Source organism: Gekko japonicus, unplaced genomic scaffold (genome assembly GCF_001447785.1).
Source record: "Gekko japonicus isolate JY-2015 unplaced genomic scaffold, Gekko_japonicus_V1.1 scaffold17, whole genome shotgun sequence".
Taxonomy (NCBI): Eukaryota; Metazoa; Chordata; class Lepidosauria; order Squamata; family Gekkonidae; genus Gekko; species Gekko japonicus.
In genome coordinates this window covers 1,927,876-1,937,418 of record NW_015163604.1, presented here as the reverse complement: position 1 = coordinate 1,937,418, position 9,543 = coordinate 1,927,876, and the positions used below count along the sequence as shown (strand labels likewise).

Below are 9,543 nucleotides of genomic sequence, written 5' to 3'. Positions count from 1 at the left end.
GTCTGGAAGAAATGGCATGAACTGTACTTGAGCTCTGCCCTTGCAGCCTGCTGACTCCTTGGCCTTCGGCAGTCTGAATTTTACTACAATGCCTTCTTAAAAAGACAGACCTATTATTTAAAGCTGCTTGAAATCAGAGGGAAGGGTAATTATCAGCAATCTTCTGCTGAGTCCTGAGCAAAGGCAAAATTATGTTGACGCATTCACATGTACTTTTAAGTACCTCTGCATCGATTTCAACCATTACCGTTTGGCCTTGGGATCATCCAAACGCAACGTTTCAGCCCAATGCAATGACTTCCAATTTGTACCCATATACTCCCACCTTCATTTTGCTTCATTTTGCTTCCAGACTTCCTGTTTATGGTGGCGCGCTGAGCAGACTCACCTCCCGGACCTTCTGGGGGTGAAGCTGCAAACCAGCAGAAAGGAGGGGGGCGAGGCATCGCTACCCCCCCAGGAGCCTGGCGAAAGGCTCCTGGCCAGGGGACTTCTGAGAGGTCGCCTCTTCGCCAGCGCGATGCTAGGGAATCGAGGCACTTCTCCGTCCCGATGGTCCCTCTGCTAAGTGTCCGAACAGAACTAGTGACGCTGACCGGGACAAGCGCTGGAGATCGAGCAGCTAAAACGGAGGCTAAGCGAGGTCATATGACTGAATATGAACAATGAGTTGGACTAAAGCGTATTTGCTATTTAAAAAGAAAACTCCCCACGCCACGGACTAGAAGTAAAGTGAGCGGGGGGGGCCCTCCGTTGCACATAAACTTAAAAGTGAGACCGGGGGGAGTGGAAGCAAAAGCAATAAAATCTGTTGGGAAAGACTTACCAAGGCACGTATGAGGGTATGAGCACATATTCAGAGACTTAAAATTTTTTTGCGAAAGTAAACAATCCGTAAAGATGGCGGGGAAGAGGACTGAGAAAGAGAAACTTTTAAAAGCTAAAGTAGCTGAGAGCCCACAACCGGAAGGAACCACCGAGCTGGCCAAAACGTTGGCAGAGTCCCTGCGCCCCCTGCTGGACCAGATGACTAATCTCAAGGAACAGTTGTCAACAATGAACCAATGTATCGCTACTCAGCAGACACAATTGAATGAGACTCTCAAAATTACAGAACAAACAGCTGAGAAAGTGAAAGAAGTTGACGCCACTGCTCAAAAGGTGAAGAAAAAGGTACAAAAACTGGAAAAGAAGCAAGTGTCTACAGAAGAACAGCTTTTCAACATCTGGGGAAATAGTAATGAGATTCTCGAAGATGCACGTGAGGGATTCAATCCTGAGAGTGACAGCTGGGTCACCTTTGAAAATTGGGGACAACATGATCTTGAAAGATATCCCATTTGAAATAAGACAAAGGAGAAAGAAATACAAAGATTTAATCCTTTTTCTTCAAACAAATGCAATAGCGTACAGGTGGCTAATTCTAGAGGACGTAACTTTCAAACTTCAGGATAAAAAAGAAAAGATTGACTCTGTTTACAAAGCACGGGAATTTCTGAGAATCCAGTTGGGAGAGCCAGAGGAGTTGGAAAAAGAAGAGAAGGACAGAAAGTCCAGTGACGAGCTGGACTCGGGGTCTTCCGGAGAGGACTCTCTTTCGGAGAAAGGGGCGGCAGCCCCTAAAAGTCCTTACAAACTGCGGAAAAGACAGGATAAGAAAAAATGAAGGCTGAAGGACTCTGAATTGTGCCTTTGAAAATATTATTGTTAATAATGAGATGCTTTGGGGTCTTTTTTCCAACAGTTAAATTTAAGACTTAAAAGTTACATTAGCATATCTGACTAAGTTCATAAAATTATTAGCGTTTTAAGGGATGGCTTTGTATTTAATCTAATTTGGTGATCTCCTCTCTTGGGTTTTTAGTTAGTAGTGGTTATCTTTTCTTTCTCCTTAATTGTAGTCCCCCTCCCTTTTTTCATTGTAGTTTGTAGTCCTTATATAAAATGCAATTAAAAAATCCCCCTTGGGGGGCCAAAAAAAAAAATTCTACCCTTCCAATGATTTTTATTATAATCCCTGAATTTGTCTACGTTCAGATGGTACCGATTTTCTGCTAGATTGCACTCGGATAGGTAGAGATTGTACAGAAATGGTGTGGTCAAGATGTGAGTCGTCTCCCTGTTCCTAGTGATCATCCCACCTCATCCACTACTCATGACTGGATTTTTCTTCAGCTGGGCATGCTGCTCCACCTATACATGGGTTTACCTAGATGACCTTTGTAATTCTGTCTCCCGGTTTCTTCCAGCAAAAGCTAAACCTAATACTTCAGTCTCAGCTCCTAGACATTATTGCGATTTAAGGTTCTTTCCTTTTCACAACAAACAGCAGAAAATTCTGGGTTGGGTATGAATGCAAGGATGAATAAAAATGATAAAGCTTAGCTTATAAATTGAAGATAGTTTCAAAGGGTAGCTGTGTTGGTCCCCGGCAAAACGGTTAAATTCACAATCAGTAGCCCCTTGGAGACCAACAAGAGTTTCAGGGTATTGGCTTTTGAGAGTCAAAGCTCCCTTCTACAGACACGAGTAGAGCCGAAACAGAGACCTAAGTCCTTTTATCTTAGTCAGAAGGTGGAAGCGGTCTTGCAAAGAATGCTTGTAGAGGATGCAAAGGTACAATGTATATTGTAACCATCCAGTTAAGAGCAGCTGGGAAATGCATTCTTTGCAACATCCCTCCCACCTTCTGTGCTTTTCCACATTCTCATTTTACTCACTGTTAAATTCCTGCTTCTGGCGGCGGCGGCGGCGGAGGTGTGTGTTACCTGTTCTGCACATGTTTTGCTCCCTCTAGTGGTTGATTAGATATCAAACAGCTTTATTTCCAGTTTATCTCCCTGCAGATAAGCTGGAAATGAAACTGTTTGATATCTAATTATAAAGTACTGAGACTGAGGCATAGCGTAGTGATTTCAGCTCATACTTTATTCATGCATAGGAGAACTTGAGATAACTTGCGGGACCCATGGCCCACTTATATTCCCGTTCTTAACCACATCCAACACACACACGTGATAGGTTTATTTGCAAACAACTCCCCGTATTGGTTCCCACTAGGATCCGGGCTGGCCGGTTGGTTAGTTCTTGGATCCTTGGCTTCTATTGTCCTTGGATGCGAAGCTCCACCAGTCCGCATGGCCACGTGCGGGCCCGACTGTGTGCGCGGTCTCCCTGGGTACATGACACTAATCAATCACTACAGGGAGCAGAACATGTGTGAAATAAGGAGGAAACCCCCCCACAAGAAACAGGAACTTAACAGCCAGTAAAATGAGAATGTGGGAAAGCCCCTCTGCCTAAGATAAAAGGACTCAGATCTCCATTTCTATGATGAAGGGAGCTTTGACTCTTGAAAGCCTGAAATTCTGCCGGTCTCTAAGGTGCTACTGGACTCAAATCTAAATTATAAATTGAGAAAGAAGATTGCATGGGAAACATAGCAGGCTTACAGCTGCTCCACTGGGTGCAACACATACTGTTGGCATAGGCACAGCAACGATTTCTACAGCATATCTATGGTTGGGTCCACAGGAGACCTCTGCATGCACACTAGTCCTTCGTCAAGCATTAAAATTACTCCTTGCTCTCTGCTTGCGCTAAGACAAAGTGGTTGCATCCCTGCTGTGTTTTCTACATGCAACGAAACAGAGCAAAAGCATTCTGAGACCATTTCCAAAGCAATTTAAAAAATAATATCTGTTTTAATTTGTTAGTTTAAAGTTGTTTTTAATGGTATCATATTAAAACTGATGTGAACCGCCCTGACCCTGCTTGTGGGAGGGCGGGATATAAATGTAATAAATAACCATGTGACCCCCCTGTTGTACATTCTATTGCTCCATATGCATGTTTGCAGTATCATTAAAATCATTTTGAGTGCTATGTGTTGCAGCAGCCCTTGCACTATTGCTATCGCAAACACCACTGCACCAAGTGCGTTTTTTCTTTCCCCCAGGGCAATTTTGGATATAAGCAACAAGGTATAGATGACACATACCTATGCACTTGGGCAAAACTTGTGCAAATGAGCCTGGTTCACATGTGCAGGAGAACAGGGAAGAGGAATGGGGAGGTGGTGTAGTGGACCACATCATTTCAGACTATAGGTAGAAGATCAGGACCTATTTCATTTTGGCCCGTTCCTCTATACGGAAAACTCACTGCGAACGGAAAATCAGCACATCGAAGGTGGGGAACACCCCTCCCCTTGCTGTGCTTTGTTTTCTGCATTGATGATATTTGAAATGTGACTTATTTTGCAGCATAGTTTCTCAGAGCAACAGAAAAAGCCAGCAACATTCCCATAAAAACTAAGCAATGAGAACAATTTTTTTCCCCCGGACAGTCCTTTCCACTTTGATGAGCTCTGGCTTTCTGATGCTTCAGGCGTAGTCTTTCCTTGACATCTGGAATTTTTCAAACTCTGTTTGCTAGTGATTGAACTTCGGACATAACCTATACAAATCCATGTGCTTTATCTTGGTTCGGTCATGCATCTCCTAGCATATTTTGTAAAATTGCTCCATAGTTATAAGAAGAGATGCTAAGTTTGAAAACGTCAGTCCCTAGGCTGTTTATTTGGAACATAGTATTTTAAGTTTAGTGGTAAACTTGGGGTCCATTTTTTTATGATTTTCAATGCTATGGCCAAGTCAAGGAACTTTTTTGAAAAGGAAGGATCAGAAAGCAATTGTTCCGGCTTATCTGGTTTCTCTTGAATAGCATTACATTTTTATTGGATTTTGTCATTTAAAACACATCTATCTTGGGCTTTCTGCCAAAGAGGCTGCTTGCAAAGTATATATTAAAACAATAAAGAGTATGTATTAAACAATTTTAAAAAACCAGAAAAAAACACACTAAAATAATAGTGTTCAAATGGTTGCTAGAATAATAAGACAATAGCAGTTGTCAGTACAGAGGAGAAGTCTGAAAAGCAAACTTTGAGCCAGATACTGGACCAAGTAGATTTTATGTTCACATTCCAAGCATCATTGCAACTGTTAAATTAAGCTCAGGATTTTTATTTATATACTTTAAAAAATTAAAATCCTAAATTCAGCCTTTAAAAACCCACCTGTAGCATCCTCTTTGACAATGCTTTTCTTTAATTTTAAATACAATTAAAACTTACTTAAATTTGCTCTTTAAAAAAAAAATGAGCCTATGCCTTTCAATGTGCACATGTTAAAATCAGTACTTGCCCCAAATACTCTGAAGGAAACATACCTCTCTTTCTAGATGAAGGATGCACCTCAATGTGAGTGTGTCTGTGCTGCCTCCTGTGTAGCACGAGAGGCTCTGCTCTGGAACTCCACCCGTTTAATGCATTTTCAGAGGCCCCACCCTGCCTTAGTGTTGAAGTCAAGTCAAGTCAGCCTTTATTGGCATATATCAGTAGGTCAAAGTAGGAAACTGTATTACATTGAATAAAATAATAGATTACAACTGTACTTTTTCTTGGCATAGCAGCATGGCGCATTGAAGGAACTTAGCCACTTTCTCAATTACTTCAACAGAGGAATAATTCAAAAGTTTGTAAACTTTATGGGAATCTGAAAAACCCATCATGTTGGCCAATATAGAGTTTAGATATTTAGAGCGTATATTTACATAAAAGTGACAGTGCAACAAAACATGTAAGTTTGTCTCGACACATCTTGATTCACAAGGGTCATGTCTAAAGGGTCATGTCTAGCCGCATATGCTGTTTTATTGAATCTGCCATATAGAATGACAGATGGCATGGCATTGCATCTCGCTAAAGGGAAAGCTCTGCGTAGTGCCTCTCGAATTCAAGTTCAATATTCTGTCCATTTCAAACTGGATCATTTGCAAAAGTAGGGAAATGACCAGTAACTAGGAGAAGCTCTTACCTGAAGAAGCTCTCTTGGTACTGAATTACATGTACTTCCTCATTAATGGAACATCCTTTTTTGCGCATGTGCTGTAATGTTATAACATAACATTGTAAAAAAAAAAAAAGGCTGGATGTATCCTGGGGAACAGCATGGTTGCTGCCATTTCAAAGGTCCCCCACTCCTCCTTAGTCGCCAACTAAGAAAATGGCTGGCAAAGATTCCCACAAAATCCTAATAAAAATAGTATTCCATTTGCAATCGTTGAACTGGATACACCAATTAATAGCAGTGTTATTCAATCATTATGAAGCATGCTAAATGGAAACCCTGCACATGTTGAGCATCCATGATTTTCAAATCAGTTTTATAATTCCATTATTTTCAGATGTTTAAAAGACTGAATTGTCATTGAAAACACAGAGGGAGCTATACAGGTGTGTGTGGGGGGGGGATAAACAATACAAGCATGAGCCGATGAAACCTACTGACCAAAAAAAGAAAGGAAAGGAACTTCATGGACAGCGAATTGCAGGGAGAAAGCTACATTAAACCTCACTGCTCATTTTGTCCGTGGATAGCACAGTGATGTTATTTTAAAAAATCAGGGTTGTAACACAATCAAAGCTATGCTAAACAAAATTAGTCTGTTGTTTATGGGGGGCCGGGGAGCACAAACAAAGCTGACATAACAAAAGGGCAGCAGGAAACAAAATTCGATTTAGTGAATTCCACACTCGAATAGCCAAAGGGGGGAAAGATTGTGGGGAAAGTGGATCAGGAAAACACGGGGTAATGGGGCAGTGAATTCGGCGCTAATTCTGGAACAGCCAAAAATTCTGCGGAAAGTTTTACAAACTTTGATGGTTGAAGAACACTGATGCGGCGGTTTGCACATGTGCAGAAATCGTATGTGATGGGTTGGTTTTGATGTTGGGTTATTTGAGCCAACTTTAACATTCTTAATTGCAAAATAAAACCCTGAGGATGAACTGGAAGACGTGCGGCACACTTGCCTTCTGCTATGGGAGCTTCCTTGCCTGGTGCAGGGTGCTCTCTCCCGTCTACTGCACCTCCGGCTCCTCCTCCTCAGCAGCTGCTGCCTGGCTATGCTGGGCCAGTCACTGGCATCCATTCTAACTGGCTGTGTGCAATTAAAAGGAAATTTGATGTGCTGCATTATTTAGACTCCAAATTACAGGAAAGCGTGCAGAGGCACCATGATTGTGTGAAGACACTTTCAGTTCCCAACTGGTATTTCTTCACCAGCCTATTTGTTTGTCACAGGGCACAGGCCAGAGGGTTGTTGTTGTTTTCTGTAGCACAGTGCACAGTCAACCATGCATCTGTAACAGGTACAGAAGCCTGGAAATTTCTTGTTTGGCACTGGGAAATGTTTTTGTTTCTATGGTGTACATAACACAGTGGTGTAGGTTCTCAAAAATACTTTGTGGTCCCTTATCCTTACTGTTAAGATGTGTTTACAGGGTTGCTTCTGCTAGTGTGCTAGTTGACGATTTTATTGGGGGGGGGAGGTTGAGTTTCTAGAAGATGACCTTTGTGATGTGCTCTAATGCCTGCTATGGCTGTAACAATGAGCATAATGGAAACACTGGAAAATCATTTCATGCACTTTTTATTAAAGGAACATGTGCCGCCTTGTGTGGGTCCCATGTGTCTGGAAAGTGTGCCCTTAAAGTTCAACTTAAATATGTAATGTGCAATGTAATATTTTTCCATTGGCATAATCAGTGAATCAAAAGATAGGGTGTGCATGGACACTTTTTAAAAGAGAGGCTTGGCACGTAATAACACTTTATGAATGATGGTTTTAAAGGAAGCCTTTGGTTGAGAAGAGCAAGGAAGATATGTTTTAGGTGACCACTAGGCATGCCAGCCTCTAGGTGGGTCCTGGGTAATCACTGGTGTTACATCTTTGGACTCCAGCTTTGGAGGATCGATTCTACAGCATTGTACTCCCCAAGAGTTAACTTTCCTTCTCTGCCTCTATCTCCAAAAGTGAATGGGTTTAACAAACCTGGTATGGCAAGCTTCCCCCCCACTCCTGTGGCCTGGGGGGCGGGCTGGCAAACCTATTGTTGGGGGGGGGCTTCTACATTGGGCTATAGTAGCATACTGTCCCAAACATAGTAAAGTTGAGGAAAGGACAGGAGACTTAAGTGTTGGAGATCTGAATGTGTCACCTACATTCTTACTAGGGGAATGGCTGGGGGGTATTATGGTGCCTGCATCTCTTACTAGCATGGCAGCACTCCTCCCAACTTGGTCTGCCTCCTTGCTCCCAAAGCCTCCATAAGGAGTAAAAGTAGGGAGGCCTCAAATGGGTTAGGGGGAAACCCCTTAGCCCTCCAGGGTGTCGAAAAAAGCAACTTTTGGCCTTTTTAAATTTAGCATGGCACTGTTTGTGGCGTAGTGGAAGTCATGCATGTGAAGGCTGATGGCCACACTCCTGAAGAGGGAGAGGTTCTCAAGGTGTGTGCCGCACATCACTCAAGCACCCTGTCCCACCTCCAGGAGGATGGCCAGCATAGCTTCCACCTCCCAGTTTCTGCAGAAGATGCCACAGTGTCTTGCAACATTGAAACAGTGAAATGGCAAACCCAAAAAAAGGGCACTCTTGCTTTTCTCTGTCAGGTCCCTCGGGGACTGAGTTCAGCGTCTTGGCAGCAGTCACCAGAAGCCTTCACTATGTCTTGCAAAACTGAAGAGATCAAAGCCTTCCTATTGACAGCCAGGAGAAAAGATGCAAAATCTGTCAAGATCATAAAACGAGGATAATGTGAAATTCAAGGTGTGATGCAGCCAGTATCTGTATACACTTGTCATCACCAACAAGGAAAAGGCTGAAAAACTGAAGCAGTCTCTGCCACCAGGTCTGGCTGTGAAGAAGCTGAAGTGAATCTTGGCCATGGCTTGTAATAAAGGAATTAGTTGTTCTTCCTACTCAGTGTTCTCTTCCCCGGGGGTACCTTAGGGAACAGCAGCTATGCATGGGTTCAGGTCTGCAGTTCTGAAGAGCTACGGTATACAAACTGTGCATCTTCTGGAATGTGGTGAAACTTGGATCTTCCTTTTGAACCCATCCGCTTTGTTTTCCGCAGTCTCCTTGGACTTTGAATCCAAGCAGTAGTACAATAAATGGGGTGCTTTCAAAAAGGGGGGCAATCTTTTTCTTGAATGTCAAAAAGAAACTGAAGGCAAAGGGAAGCGATCGGCCAGCTCCATTGTTTGCATTTTGAAAGTAAAGTGGCACAGATGGGCAGAAAGCCAAATGGGTAGGTTGTTGTGGTAAACAATCCAGAAAGTTCACCTTTTCCCCCAAAGAAACATTCCCCCAAAGAAACCTCAGATAAGATATTACCCCAGTTAAGATCCAGTGAGATTCTTGTGCAGATTCAACTTAATATATTTATTGTGGAACAGAATTGACCTCTCCTCTCTGTCAAGAAGTCACATAGTAGCAAAGCAGGTAAAGGTAAAGGTTCCCTTGCTCGAAAGCCAGTCGAATCCGACTCTAGGGTTGCAGTGCTCATCTCCGTTTCAAAGCCGAAGAGACAGCGCTGTCCGAAGACGTTTCCGTGGTCATGTGGCCAGCATGACTAAACACCAAGGTGCATGGAACGCTGTTACCTTCCCACCGAAGTGGTACTTATTTATCTAC

General features: G+C 42.8%; 1 pseudogene; it reads left to right on the top strand.

Moving 5' to 3' along the window:
- Positions 1-8,570: 8,570 nt before the first annotated feature.
- Positions 8,571-8,781, top strand: LOC107107036 (annotated as a pseudogene).
- The last annotated feature ends 762 nt before the right edge of the window (positions 8,782-9,543 follow it).